A 16,313-nucleotide genomic window follows, 5' to 3' on the forward strand; every position below is an offset into this window, starting at 1 on the left:
CAACTGCCAATGTAAACATCAGGAGAAATATTCAAATGTTGGAAACAGATCTCAATCTTCGGTGAGATAATTCCCACTCTGAGTACCACAAGCAGAAGATGATGACATTACAAAGAAATTACAAATTTATAGAGGCAGAAGAAGAATCTAGAATCTTGTATGTGATTCAGATGGAGATCTAGAAACTAATGGTAGTGTAGAAGGATCTAGAATCCTGCATGAATTTGGCTTCGCACTTAACATTCTCCCATTTGAAGCCAAATAAGAGTCATGAATCAAGCCACACTGAGTCCTACCATGCCTCTACATAACTCATGTTTATTTCGTGGTAGAATCTTAGTGAGCATATCAATAGGGTTCCTATCTGTATGGATCTTTTCCAAGGATAATTGTTCTTCCTCCAACACATGTCGGATCCAATGGTACCTTAAGTCAATGTACATGGTTTTTGAATGAAATGTTGGATTTTTCGCCAACCAAATGGAACTTTGACTATCACAATATAACGCATACCTGTCCTGCTTCATTCCTATTTCTCCTAGGAATCGTTGCATCCACAACATCTCTTTACAAGCTTCTGTTGCAGCTATGTACTCTGCTTCTATTGTACAGAGGGCTACTATTCTTTGTAACCTTGACACCCAATATACTGATGCACCTGCAAATGTATACAAATAACCTATAGTGGACATTCTAACGTCCATATCTGCAACCATATCTACATTTCTAAATCCTTCAAGAATAGTCTTATTATGACCAAAACATAAACAATAATGACTGGTACCCTTGAGATACCTCAAAATCCATTTTACTGTTTGCCAATGTTGTTTTCCAGGATTGGCAAGGAACCTGCTCACTTCTTTCACTGAATATGCAATGTCTGGTCATGTGCATACCATGGCATAGATCAATGCTACCAACTGCTGAAGCGTAAGGAATTTTTCTCATCTCTTCTTTCTCCTTGTCATTATTAGGACATAATTCAGTACTCAGCTTGAAGTGGGTTACAATGGATGTACCAACTGGCTTGACATCCTTCATATTAAACCTGTCAAGCACCTTCTTGGTATATTTTTCTTGTGACAGCCACAACCTTTTGTTTTTCCTGTCATGCATAATCCGCATGCCCAATATCTATTGTGTTGGTCCCAAATCCTTCATTGCAAATTTGCTACCCAAACATTTCTTCAACCTATTGATCTTATTCGAATTATGCCCAACAATCAACATGTCATCCACATATAACAATAATATTATATACTTTCCTTGATCATATCTATTGATATAGACATAATGGTCAGCTTCCAACCTCTGAAAACCATGTTCCAAAATGAATGAATCAAATTTCTTGTACCATTGTCGAGGTGCCTATTTCAACCCATAGAGACTCTTCTTCAACCTACAAACAAGGTCTTCTTTTCCTTTTTCTATGAAGCCTTCTGGCTGCTCCATATAAATTTCTTCCTCCAATTCACCATGAAGGAATGCAATTTTCACATCTAATTGTTCACATTTTAGGTCTAAAGAAGCAACGGGACCAAGAACAACTCTAATAGATGACATTTTAACAACAGGTGAGAAAATTTCAGTGAAGTCAATACGTTCTTTTTGGGCAAAACCTTTCATAGTCAGCCTTGCTTTATACCTCTCCTTTTCATCACCTTCATGCTTAATCCTGTAAACCCATTTGTTTTGTAGAGTCTTTCTTCCTTTTGAGAGGTTTACCAACTCCCAAGTTTTATTTTCCAGCAAAGAGTTCATTTCTTCTTCCATTGCTTTCTTCCATTCTTCATTGTGGTCAACTTTATAGGCTTCTTGAAAACAATTAGGATCACCTTCATCAGTCAACAAAATATAGTTTGAAGGAGGATACGTTTGTGAAGGCTTATGAGGCCTAGAAGATCTACAAACCAACTATGGTGGTCCATTATCAAGTTGAATCTCCTGTAAAGGTTCCTGCAAAATTCCTTCTTCTTGTTGTTTATCATTTTCTACTTGTTGTTCTTCATGCTCCTGAATTTTATGTTAATTTTCTTGCATTGGCGGGATGTTTTCCTACTGCTCCTCAAACCTGTCAATAACCTTCTTGACCTCCAACTCACCTACAGTCCTATTGAACATTTCCGACTCATTAAATATAACATCCCTGCTTCTAATAATTTTATGTTTGACTGGATCCCATAGACAATAACCAAAATCTTCATCCGCATATCCAAAAAAAATTCATTTCATAGATTTATCATCTAGTTCACTTCTATTTTCTTTGGGAATATGTACAAATGCTTCACATCCAAAGATTTTCAAGTGAGAATAATTCAAATTCTTACTAGTCCAAACTTCTTTAGGGATACTTCCATCCAAGGTTGTAGTTGGAGATCTATTTATGAGGTAGCAAGCAGTCCTGACTGCTTCAACCCAAATTTTTTTTTCCAAACTAGAATTGGACAACATGCCTCACACAGTTTCCATTATGGTGCGATTCATCCTTTCTGCGACACCATTCTGTTGCAGAGTACTAGGCATAATCTTCTCATTCTTTATGCCAAACCTATTACAATATTCCTTAAATGCATTTGAGAAATATTCTCCACCATTATCTGTTCGTAAACACTTCAACAATTTGTTAGTCTTTCTTTCAACAACAACATGGAATTCTTGAAATATTCCAAACACTTCACTTTTACTTCTCATAGGATATGCCCAAACCTTCCTAGATGAATCATCTATAAATGTTACAAAATATGATGCTCCTCCTAATGATTTGATGTTAATAGGCCCAAACACATATGCGTGTACCAATTCTAACACATTTTTCTTTCTGTCATGGCCACCTCTAAGGAATGAAACCCTTCTTTGTCTACCATATATACAATGCTCACAAAGGTCAAGATTGTAGGATTTAAAACCTGGCAATAAATTTTTACCAACAAGGATTTTTAAGCCCTTCTCGCTCATGTGACCTAAACTCTTATGCCACAGATCTACTGAATTTCCTTCTTTTGTGACTGCATCCAAATCTGCTTTTCCTATCATTGTCTTCAATGTGTATAATTTTCTTGTCTTGGGTCCTTTGACCATGACCAATGCTCCTTTGCTAATTTTCGAGTTTCCTTTTCCAAAGATTGTGGAATAGCCTTCATCATCCAGTCGTCCCAAAGAGATTAAAATCATGCGCATTTCTAGTACATGGTTGACCTGTTTCGACAATATATCTTGTCCATCTTTCATCTTGGTCTGGACATCTCCCACTCCAACAATACTATGAAAATGATTATTCCCGAAATGAAGTCTACCATAATCATGAAGATTATATGAAACAAAACTATCTTTCCATGGGGTTACATGGTGAGATGCCCTAGAGTCATGGATCCAATCAAAGCTACTGCTAGATGTATATACACATGCATCCTCTACTGAAACAGTAAACAACACATCACCATATGTGGTTACAGTAGTAGTCTCACCTTCATTTGTGCTGGATGACTTGTGATTTATATTTGACGATCTCTGATCCTTTTGTCCGTTCTTCCAGAATCAACATTCTTTCTTCATGTGCCCGGATTTGCCACAATGAAAGCAGATGATCAGCCATGCCGACTGCGATCCATTCTCCTAACACAATTAGCTAGAGCTAGAGCCTCTCTTCCTAGGTTTTCTGCAATTGAATTGCGTTGCAACTCCTCATTCATTAAACTACTGCTAACATCATCAAACTTCAGGGTAGTTTCTGAAGTGCTCATAACTACAATTAAACTTTCCCAACTGTTTTTCATAGAACACATTATCAAAATGGCTCTAATTTCATCATCTAAAATGATTTTAACGGAGGCAAGTTGATTAGTAATAATATTAAATGCATTCAAGTGGTCCGCAACTGAAGCACCCTCCTTCATTTTTAGATTATAAAGTTTCTTCATCAAGAACACTTTGTTTGATGTCATGTTTTTCTCATATAGATCATGGAGCTTCTTCCATAATCCTTCTGTCGTCTTTTTTCCGAACACATTGAAATAAAAATTATTTGCTAAATATTAGCGGATTATTTGCAATCGCCTTTCTATCTAGCTTATTACACTCTTCATTTTTCATCGATGAGGGTTTCTTTGTTGTGCCCTCAATCGGAAAATACTGATCCTTTAAAATCAGTATATCTTCCATCTATGATTTCCATAGGGAAAAATTAGCCTCGCTCAAATTATCCATATTTGTAATTGTTGTCTCCATTTTCATTCAAATTCACGCCCCAAAACACAAAAACTCCACTTAAAAATAAAACTTTAATTATTACTCTTTAATATTTAGTAATAATGACCTTCCTCCTTTGAAAGTAGCCTTTTCAAAATTCCTGCTCCTTTTTAAATATACTTTTCAAAATTCCAACATATAATTATATAAGTTTCATAAAAAATATAAAAAAACATATATAATGTTCTAACATTTTCACATTTCACACATACATATGTTGGTTTGAGAAATAACTTGACGTATACGTGCAAGATTGATGGAAAAAAAAACTTACGAACACCATGTTTCAACTCCAATATCTACGAATCCCCACGTTTCAAACTCCAGCAACACGTTTCAACATAGGTCCATGACCTTGTTTTTCTTACAGCAACTGTCTTTTAGCTCCAGCATTCCTCAACTATTTCCTGGACAGATCCTTCAACAGCTCCAGAGGTAACAACCAATGTTTTAACGAATGCTGCTAGAGTAAGGTGATGGCATTAAGTGACTTGCACATTAGATATTTGACCCTAGCTCTGATACCAGTTGTTAGATCAGAGCATACATAACAGACAATAGATTAATACTCAGAGACTTAGGGGGCAATAGCAAAGAATAATTTCAGAGACAGATAAATGTAGAAACAACAATATTAATCAATCAGAAACAACGGAATAGATAAAACAATCACTGCAGAACATAAATCACTTAGCATTACATAACAGGCTTAGGCCTTAGCTTGCCAAGCCTGACCAGAGAAATTAGAAATTTATAGAGGCAGAAGAAGGATCTAGAATCCTGCATGAATTTGGCTTCGTACGTAATAAAAAGTTATGGAAATGCCAGTCATATTTATTGAAGATCTAGCAAGGATTTTTGTAAATCCAAGTTATAGTTATTAAACTTCAAAATTTTAGGTGACCTAGACATTTTTTATGGTGTTGAATCTATTTCCACCATCAAAAACACGATTCAAACACTGCCTCTACAAGAATTTTTGAATTTTTTTTTACTCGAATTACGACCACTTTTGACCGTCTAGGCAATTCCTATACCTCGATAGAGGACTCCAATTTTATTGGTTGTGATGACATTTCAACTTCATTTTCTTTTAAGTAATATGAAATGAATACTTTAATGTGTATGTTTTTAAAGATAATGACATGGGATTGATGAAATATAATGTAATTTTAGTAAGGAACATTGGGTAAATAGTTAACCTGCATTTACGATTAAGCTTTGCAAATAAGTTGGCTTAAGCTTTGAAAATAGGTTTACAACTTGAATACGTTCAAGAAATTGTTTTGTTGGAATTTAGACTATATTTTAATTTTTAATTTTTTAAAATAAATTTAAATTAGAAAAAGCTTAAATTTGAGACTCTCTTATTTATATAGCATAGCTATAATGACATATCAACTTTTTATTCTTTTAAAGTAACATTTAGTGGAATAGTTGAATTTTCTTTCTTAAAAATAATAATATTGGATTGAAAAAATATAATGTAATTTTATTAAATATATTGGGTAAATTTAAATTTAGCATGGTGTTTTGATTATCAAAGTCCAATTTCTTTTAGTAAAATATTTTATGTTAAGAGGTAAGTAATTATTTATTATTATAAAAATAAAAATATTTCGCTAATTTAAAGAATAAGAATGAAATGTCAAGTTTTACCAGTATAACTGCTTGCGAATGGGTCTCGTTAGCAAGGCGACCCACCTCACTGTGACGGTTGTGCCCTATGCTAGGGGAGGAGACATGCTAAAAAATCCAGTCAACTAAGGGTTGGTGTGGCCCATCTCACTGGGGTCATTGTGCCTTGTGCTAGGGGAGGATACATGCAAAAGAACTCCAATCAACTAAGGTTTGGTGTGGCCCAAGCTAGGTGCGATCCTTAGGTGACTTTGACTGCCCCTAGCATCCTCAAGGCACAAGTCAACCCTTGAAGATCACATACAACTTGAGAAACAAATAAAAGAAGATTAAGAATCAAATAAAAAATCATTGAAATTAATTATGTAATTTTATTAAATAACATTGTGTAAATGGTTAAGTGACATTTAATGTGAGAATTTATAAACAAGTTTACAGTTTAACTATGCAAGAATGTATTTTTTATTGGAATCTAGGATGAAATTCTTCCTTAAAAATACTTAAAATTGAAATTTAACATGACATTGCATTATCAAATTCCAATTGTTGAAATTTACTTTAGTAAAATATTTTATATTAAGATACAAGTATGCTTTACTCTTATTATAAAAAAAAAAACGCTGCTTTAGTTTAAAAACTAAGAATCAAATAATTGATTAACGAAATCAATATAATGTAATTTTATTAAAATGTTGGGTAAATGGTTAAGAGAAATTTAAGATGAAGCACCTACACCTACATTCTAGGCGACTTAGACTCAGGGAGTGAAATTATCTAGCTCATAAAATGACCATTAAGAAATGGTAGAGGGGGAAGCTTGGTGTAGAGAAAGGATGCATTTCATGTGACACTGAAAGTAACCTTGGAGTTTAAATCATTTTTTTTCAACAATCTCATTCTTTCGTTTTGTTATTAGTTGATGGATGAAAGATTGTTATGGCTTAAGCTTAATTGATGTGTGCAACGTACTTAACATTGGTGTCTCTTGGTGGTTATTAGAACTTGGCAACAATTATTCATCTGCCATTTCTTCTAATTGTCACAATCTGCTCTAGAAATCTGGAGCTCCATGGTTTTTTTCTTTATTTGGTTTTCTCTGTATTTATCCCTTGGATCTTTGGGTGCTATGGATAAGAAATATATCTTGGCCATTTCTCATATGTTTCAATATGCTTTGGAAGAAAATGTGTCATTAATGGGGGTCTGGTGGCATGAATCCTTAGGAAAAGTTAGATGCATAATTCAAAGCCTAGAATGCAATAGTTATTTTACACTCTCCTACGCCAACTAAAATTTGTGACTAAATTCATCAACTTAAAGCTTTCGCCACTATTGGCCAACAAGCTTATTCTAATTCATAAGTGTAATTTTAGGTAGCCAATTGGCTTCCTAGACTTGAAGATACCATGAGAATATAAAGTCAGTACCTAAACATGATCACTCTTCATTGGCAGATCAAAAATATTCTGGACAAGGTCCTAAAGGACAAACATGAAACTAATATAATCTCTCCTTTGAATGAAAAAATTTAAGGAAAATAACTTCTAGCAGAGTTCCTTACAGAAGCCCCTATAAAAAGAACCCAAAAATCCATTTGTAGAAGAGGTCACTATTGGAAGTGGGTGGGTGGATGTTTTAGTAGAAGTTCATTGAAGGGTGTATCCAAAATATACAAACAAACTGGTGCGTTACTATCCATACAAGCATCGATGCTACAAATAACATGGTGCACCATCAAAAATTTGTTTTTATAAAATATAAAAAAACACGGTGTGCTAAATAAAATAAGCACCAATGCTAGAACAACCGATAGCATCAGTGCCCTCCACATAGTAAAATCTCTCGGTGCTTACCAGTAAGGAGCATTGCTATACCTTTAAATTTCATAGAAATGTGGTGCTATTTTCTAGCCAAGTCTGATTGTAGTACACATAACAAAATGTTCTAAGGCATCTTCGAATGATCACTACTAAGCATTTTTTAAATTCTAAAAAAATAACGATGCTATAGTAAAAAAACAACACTCGTGTAGTACTTATAGAGAAACACTCGAGGGAATCTCAAGAAAAGCAATGTGATATTTTTTAATTTCTATGATATACAGTGCGCGAGAGCTCTAATGCACAAATTCCACTCTTGCCACATTTAAGTCCCCTGACATCACTGCTTCTCTTGCTCACCATCCTTTTGTACCATGCTCCCTATTTGAGTTTTGATTTTTTTCAAAGTGTCCTAAAATTATTTTTCTCAATTACGTGTCCACAATGTCTCCCCGAAGAGAAAATGTATAGGTAATGTCTATGTTTAGTTGTAATTTCATTTTTTAACGAAGTATAATTGTAAATTAGGCTAAATTTGCCAATGTTTTTCATTTTTTTTATTATTATTATTATCATGTGGTGCATTCAATACATTGAGCTTGCATGCACAAACAACAATAAACCCTATAAATTTACAAGGTGCACTGCAATTCGGTGCGTGAACATAATGCATCGACCTTGTTGAGATGTGTTTTGTAAAATGAAACATGCTAGGATTTATGTGACAAATTGTGCATCGATGCGTGACTCCTGGTGCATTTATATTTACCAAAAACATGACAAAATTAATATCTAAAAATATAGCCATAGCTCGGTGCGTTTGATAACCTAAACATTCTATATCGGTGCGATAATGTTATACACGTGCACTAGTGCACAAGCATGTTGCGCCACTATAAAAACTTCAATTTGTGAACTAAAACTGGTGCATCATACTTATGTGTGAGCCGATAGCTATGCAGTTATATTTTAAAGCACACCGACACTAGTGCATGAGTGTGTTTTGTGCGCACAGGCAATTTTTTAAAAAAACGAAAGTTGTGTTTCCATATTCTTAAATACATGTTTCATTTAATAAATAAAAAATGCATTTTATGTAAGAGGTTGATTTATTTTACATCTAAATCATGTAAAAAATACGTCAACAGAGGGAGCAACAACAGGAGTAGGAGCGGTAGGTGGACGTATACAATATGGTCTAAACATGGCAAGCCAGAGTGAGGGAGAGAGATTTATACCCTCTCGCTATTACTGTAGTGAACTGAGTGCTCTTGAAGATTGTAGGCCTCTTCCAGTACTCCCAAGAGGCTACATCCCTAAAGGCACACTCTAATCCCAGGATAGGATTTCCATTTCAATCCTACAACATGCTATAGACCCATTGAGGAGGACATATAATTTACCACTGACCTATCTAGGAGACGGGGGGATTTTACCTAGTTCCCTAATGTCCCCCATGGTGTTGCAACAGAGAGCCAGCTTGCATACACTCATAGATACGTCAGGCCTCATGCGGTCCATCCATCAGATTTTTAGATCCATGGTTGATAGCTAAAGATTGCATCTTTTGTTTCACAGGAGGTTAGGTGCCTCTCATTAATAGTCACGACCATTTTACATTATAGTAGTGATGGGAAGCACATTAGTTTCCCTCATTTGTATTATGTTGATTCTTTGATTTAGATTCCACGTTGCATGAGATGGTATGCCATTTTTTTGAGGTAGTTTTGCATAGCTTTACATAGATTTCGTGCATTGGAACATGGGAAGGAGACTTTTCCTTTGGCTTTCGAGCTTTATTTTTTATTATTTTTGAGAGGTTTCTAGAGATGAGGCCTAAATTCCAATTTTTCTCTCCTAGGCTGATCATTAAGGTCTTGATGTGCATGTAGGGGCATATGATGCCCAATAAGGGCGTTCTATATTTTCCGGCGAGGATTTCTCCAATGGCAGTGACCCTACTTGCTAGTGAGGATGACCATGCATTTGTCATGTTGCATTTCCATACATTAGGATTGATTCGAGATGGTGTCCCAACATCTTCTTCACAACAGTTGAGCCTCCATATGATAGAGGTAATATTAGTGTTTTATTTAAATTAATATAGTTTCATTTTCTTGCAGTTTTAATGAATTAGAATCAAATTTATTCTAGCAAGTCCTTTAACTTGTTTCATTAAATTGTTTAATGAAATTGTCTTATTATTTTTTTGTACTATATATTGTGTAGACAGTGACACATTCGATGGCGACATGCCTCCTCCCCCATCGAATATCGGAGGAAATGAGGAAATGGGCTAGGCCCAAAAGGGTCAGTCACATTGTAAGGGGGGCACGGGTGTCCAGAGTTGTAGGTCTAGTTTGCAAGTTTGAATGGAATACTACGATAGATTTGCTAGCGTTTTATTTGATGCAGTAGTCCTCCATGCAAGAGCTTGATATATCATTGTGGATCCTTATTTCATGGGTCCGCACAAGGACTGGATTCGAGAGATGATGTCTCTTGTGTTGCATATAAATGGGGATAGTAGGGTACTGACAATGATGAGGGATGTAGACCAACATCATGATGCAGCGGAAGATACATCATATGAGGCTGGTGGTGGTGATGATGATGATGATGATCATGAGGGTGGCGATCATGATTCTTCTAATAGTACCACCTGATCGAATCATGGTTGCGAGGGTGTCAGTGATCCATATAGCAATACACTTCCTCACCACTCGATGATGAGATGCCAAAGCTAGAGGATGTGCCTCATGTTTCTCTTAACAAAATAGACCAACCATATTCTCCTCCACCTCGGAGGTTTCCAAACCGCATTGAGGGTGCAAATGTGGTTGAATATCCACCACCTCTTCGACCTTAACTGAGTTTGACAAATGTTGATCATGCAGTAGTTGACCATCCATCGTCTTATACTATATAACAACTTGTCACAACGTCTACTTTATCAAATATTTGATTGCAGTTATTTGACTTCATGCAGTTATATCAATTGCTATATATCATGTTCGATAGATGTATATGTGGTAGACGTTATTTGACATGAGATTTATAATAATTTGAGGATGTTTGTGGTGATGATGTTAGATTACAATGTTTGTGTTTTGTTAGATGTGATCATGATGATGATGCGCCATTAGATTATTAGATTTATGTGCTAGCTATTGATATCTATATGTGCTAGAAGTGTATATAATTAGATGATGGTAGTCAATTCAAATGTGTATCTTAGATGATGTTTATGATTGTAAGATGGTTATCATCAAGATGTTTACTTTTACGAAATAATATCTATTATATATTATGTATTGGGGAGCTTATATCAATCTTTCATATATGAAATTTCATGCAAAATGAATTACTTTAAAAAAAAATGCATAGGTATTTTTATAAACTACAAAGTTTATTATGGTTGAAACTGTGATTGTAAAATTATGATAAATATTTTTCTATTTCTTAAATAGTCCGTTGATATTCAATATAACTTAATTAATTGATAATCAATCCAAATTAATTAGTAAAATATTTCATTACTGACATGGAAAAAATAATTAAAGGTGAAATAATTTAGTTAGTTCTTAATAAGATGAAAATATGTAACTCATTGAATTTTTAATATAAAATATTAACTAGCAATTTCCCCTAGAGGTGCAAAGATACAATGAAGTAATAGAACATGCCTACATTCCTACGATATTATTGAAAAAATGTTGCAGCAAAGGAAAGATAACAACATAAAGGGTGGAGGATGGAGGGGAGGAAGTGTGTTCAGGCTTGCAATAGTCTCACACTTGGGTTGATGCCTATCTCATAGATGTTACTCGAACCTTTGTTCCTGGCAAAATCATTTTTTCCAATCATATCACTATGTAAAAATCTTATATACATATTATACCCAAGCTATAACATGTACATAATGAGGAGAAACATTAGTCTTTAGATATCTAATTAGTTTATAGGGTCTTGGATAGATGGTGATTGGGTAGGTTGTTAAGTCACTCCTAGATGCTAATTCACTGTTTCAATTCCCCACTTTATTCGGTTGTTATACTTTGACATGACCATGATGTCCGAACTCACAAAAAAAAGAGATATCCAATTTAAATTTAATATTAAACTTCTTTAGTGATAATAATTTAATTTAAAATTTGTACATATGGTTGTTTACTTCGTAATAAATACATGAAACATAAATATTTTAACATATTGAAATTAATATAAATTTTAATTGCTAATTTAATATATTAATATAATTTTAAAAGTTTTAAAGTGAAAGTTTTCATTACCATTAAATAAATAAAAGTGTCAAATATTTGTGAACTTTATGCTAAAAATAAATTTGTTTTGAATGTTAGCATGTGTGCTATTAGAAAATATGAATGGTATCTTATTTTTAGTAGTAATTTAGTTTTATAACTTCATAAATACAATATTAAATTATAATGAGAAATAGTATCTTATTTTATATATAGAATCTAAATTATAAAATAAATAAATAAATATGATATGATTTTATTGCTATATTTTAAAATAATAATATATAATATTGGCTTTATGAGCAATGTTTTTATTTAAATTAGTTTTTGAGTTTTCTAACCAATTTAGTTGGTAATAGTGAGTTTAATTGGTAATGATTTTGTAAGTTTATTTGATAATATTTATGTTATGGATTATTACCCTAATTATGAAATGATAATAGTAATTTTAATTGATAATACTTTTAGAAATTTAATTATGAATAATCTTGATATGAATTATTATGTAAATTATGAGATTATAAATTTAAATTGAATGCATGGCAAGTCCATTTTTTGCCCGGATTCTGGACACTTTTGGCCGTCCAGGAAATTCCTTTTCCTCGTCAGACAACTCCACCAACCAACCCACCTACTGATTAATTAAGAATAATTTTTATATACATTATTATATAAACTATGATATTAAAGATTTAAACTGGAGACCATGTGAAGGCCATGCCCAATTTTTTGTTTTTAAGTTTTACTTTTAATTGATTAAAATCTCATCTAGAATTCAAAAAAGTATTTATAATATTTCAACAGCTGAGGAAAAACATAATAACCAATTTATAAAAACCCATTTTCGACTTGAATACTTTGAAACTATGGTTAAGGAAATGTCACACATTTCAATACTGCAAACCCCAATTGGATCACATCGCACAACCATGCATGATAAATTTAGAAAATGTTGTTGGTATGACATTGGAGCTTTGCGAGATTTTCAAAATTTCACTGTTCGATTGCAAGCTAGGGGTTTTTTCGAGATTGTGTTTTATGTGTGATTGTGTTTCTATTCGATATTTTCTTTCTGCAAATTTTTGGTAGAGAAATATTGTGTTTTTTGTTATGAGTTTGATCTCATTAGCACTTGCAAGGCTTCAAGAATTTTCGACTTAGTCATATTTAGGCTCATTCTCCTTATGTACTTTTATTTTACTTAATAAAATATATTGGTTTTATTTAAAAACAAAATAACGAGTTAATTTATAAAATTTAATTTAATTTATATATATAATTTTTTACAATAAAAATGTTGATATTTAAAATACGAAATAAGAGAAATATTATTTTTTAAATAAATATTTAATGTAGAAGACTAAATTTATAAAATTTTACTTATAAATTTTGTTGTTAAAATTTAAATATTAAATAAAATATTATTTTTAATAAGTTGAATTAATAATTATAAGTGTAAATGCATCTTAATTATAACACCTTATCCATAAAAGACATCATTATAAATAATATAATGAAAATACAAAAAATTTCTGTAAAAATCCTAAACTATCATTACCCTACCACAATACGATGGTACTTGGAATTTACATATTCAATATTCGTGTAACTTGTATTAACATTGCTTAACTGCTGCAAAGATATGGTTATTAAATGTTTATTAAATATGACCCAATGGTATTGACACCTTTGATTGATGCGAGTGATTCACTGTATCTCACATCATGGATTGTGTTGACTTTCCCTGGCTTGTCCACAACGCGGGGTTGGCGATGGATTCGAGGTTGTGTCATGTCCCGAGGGTAAACCGTCTCCACCTGCGTTCAGGTGTTTCCCTTGTTCATTTGCTAGGCATCACTCTGGAGGTTGCGCTGTAGTTCCTTCTCCAACTTCCTCTACAACTCATCGCAGTATATCTGCTGTGTCAGGAAAAAGGTTCACCACACGTACCTACCTACGTGCAAGCTTGTATTGACGTTGTATGTTGTTGCCCAAATAAGGTAAGACCCGGTTAACAGTTTGAAATTTGAGTTTGAATTTGGTTCACGATATCTACATTCAATCCTATTTACATTGGTTATTTAGTCCTATTATGGTGTTCCGCTAATGAGGTTTTCGATCCTTGTAGGTTCCGCCTATACATAATTTCTGGAGTCTCTGTTGCTGATACACTCTTGCTTCGCCTTCACTGTCCTTGGTAACTAATGAGGGTTTTTCATGCATTAATTGTGCAGGTCTTATTTACACAGTTTTTGGTAGTTAGATGAGTGTAAAAGGGTATTAACCCCAAGAATTTGGCGTAGGGTTTCAAGGCTTAAATGGAAAATGGGTGCAGCATCCAGATGTACCCATAGTCATGCACCAACCAGCATGAGGCCTCCTAGTATGCGGGTTTTGTTTTCCCTGATAGTTGTTGGCCCCTCTTACCTCGAATGAGGGTTTTCTCAGAACAGGTTTTCCCATTTTGGTTTTTGATTAAATTAAGGACTGTGCTATACAGGACCTGTATGGTCTGAATGGTGATGGCCCCCTACTCCTGGGATTACATGGGAAATAATTTAATTTAATCCCTAAGTTCTATTTTGTAAACATTTTAAGTGAGTCATTGTCGTTAACAATTTTATAAAGTGTTTTATATTATTGCAATGGAGAATTTTGTTATGCTTTTATTTAGGTTCCTTTTTATCACTGAGTTTCTCTCTAAAATTAGTTTGTGGATTGGTGAATCTTTAGTTTATGTTGTCCTCAGAATATCGTTCTAGGGTGTCTTCTTAGGATTCCCTCAGAACAAATCTGAGGACTGAAACTGCCAGAACAATGTTATATATATATATTTTACAAGGGAACCCTGTTTCCCTGGGAATCCCATTTCTGTGTAAAGCACTATTTTTTTCTCTTAAATCTCTTATCACTTTCGGACAAATTATGGTAATGAATTTCCCCTTTCTATTATCATTCCTCATTAGAGGTCCATCAGTTAAGTCCCGAAATTATAACTATTGTATATGCACACCTACCTTTTGCATGGGTATTTTTTAACTCAGTCTGTTCCTATGGTTCTGTTATGCTAGGTTATCTGCCAAGGTTACAATTATAGTCACATAAACAAGTTTGGTCAGTTCTTGGCCATATCACACAAATCTAAATGTAAATTCGTGTATTCTTTCTTCCATAACTTAAGCATGGTACCCACCTCGATTCATTTTCTTTCGCTCCTTTTTAGCAATGTTTGGCTAACTCTGGGCATTTTGTTATAGGTTGAAATTTGTTTTTCTCTTTCTGAATCATTCTATGCTCAGGTTGGTGGCACAGTTTTACTCAGTTTGCTAATTTTAGCATATAGATTTAATGCATTCAAGTTTAAGATATAGATCCTGTGCATTTGTTTTAGTTGTACTATAACATGCGTTTTTCGAAGAGTTTGTTATCCGCACATTTTCTATAATTAACTTGTATATAATTTAACATTCATTTAAATTAAATTTACCCCTAAATCTTAGCACTACTTTGTCAATCTGATATAGGATTAAACAAAGAGTATAAGTCCAATTCCAAAATACCTATATCCTACTCTTTACATATTATTTAAACAAAATTCACTTATCCATATTGTACTTATCTACCATGGCCAGACCAATTTGTAATCAATGAACCTTTTTCCACCCTTCCTATGATAACCTGGCAATCACGTCCTAATTTCTCCCCCAAATCTCCCCTTTCACCCAACCAATCAATTAATCACATGTAGAAATTTATGCTACTTGGCCTCAAGACTCTAGGTCTAGCCAACAATCAATATTACTTGCTCCAGGGAGGTATTTTAGTGCTCAAACTTATTCCCACTAAATCTTCCTTCAGCTCGAGGAATTTTCTTTCTCTTTTTCTTTTTTCCCAGAAAACCCCCCCTTTCTCCTTCTCTTCCTTTTGTAGAGGAAGAGTGGAGGGACGGTAACTATTTCTTTAACTAATAACTAATGGCTGATAACTTCTGGGTGAAAGAGATTTACTAAGGTTCATCAATGATTCTTTTATAATTCCCATAAAATACCATATCTATCATAATTATTTATTTATTTAGTAAAACTATTATTATTACTCAAACTAGTTAATGTCCACTTCCAAAAGTAAAAACCAGAGTTCATTTCCTTACTGTAAAGTAAAAAATTTCAAGTAAAAGTAACTTGAAGTACTGGGATGTCACATCTTCCCTCTCTCAGGGGAACACCGTTCTCGATGTTCATCTTTCTAGCTATTTCCCAAATAATTTTGGATACACCTCCTACATAAAATTTTTATCTTCCCAAGTGGCTTCCTCCGGGCTGAAGTTCTTCCATTGCACTTTAACCTA

Source organism: Pinus tabuliformis, chromosome 4_2 (genome assembly GCF_031772625.1).
Source record: "Pinus tabuliformis cultivar Carrire ecotype Pingquan chromosome 4_2, CPIR1, whole genome shotgun sequence".
Classification (NCBI taxonomy): Eukaryota; Viridiplantae; Streptophyta; class Pinopsida; order Pinales; family Pinaceae; genus Pinus; species Pinus tabuliformis.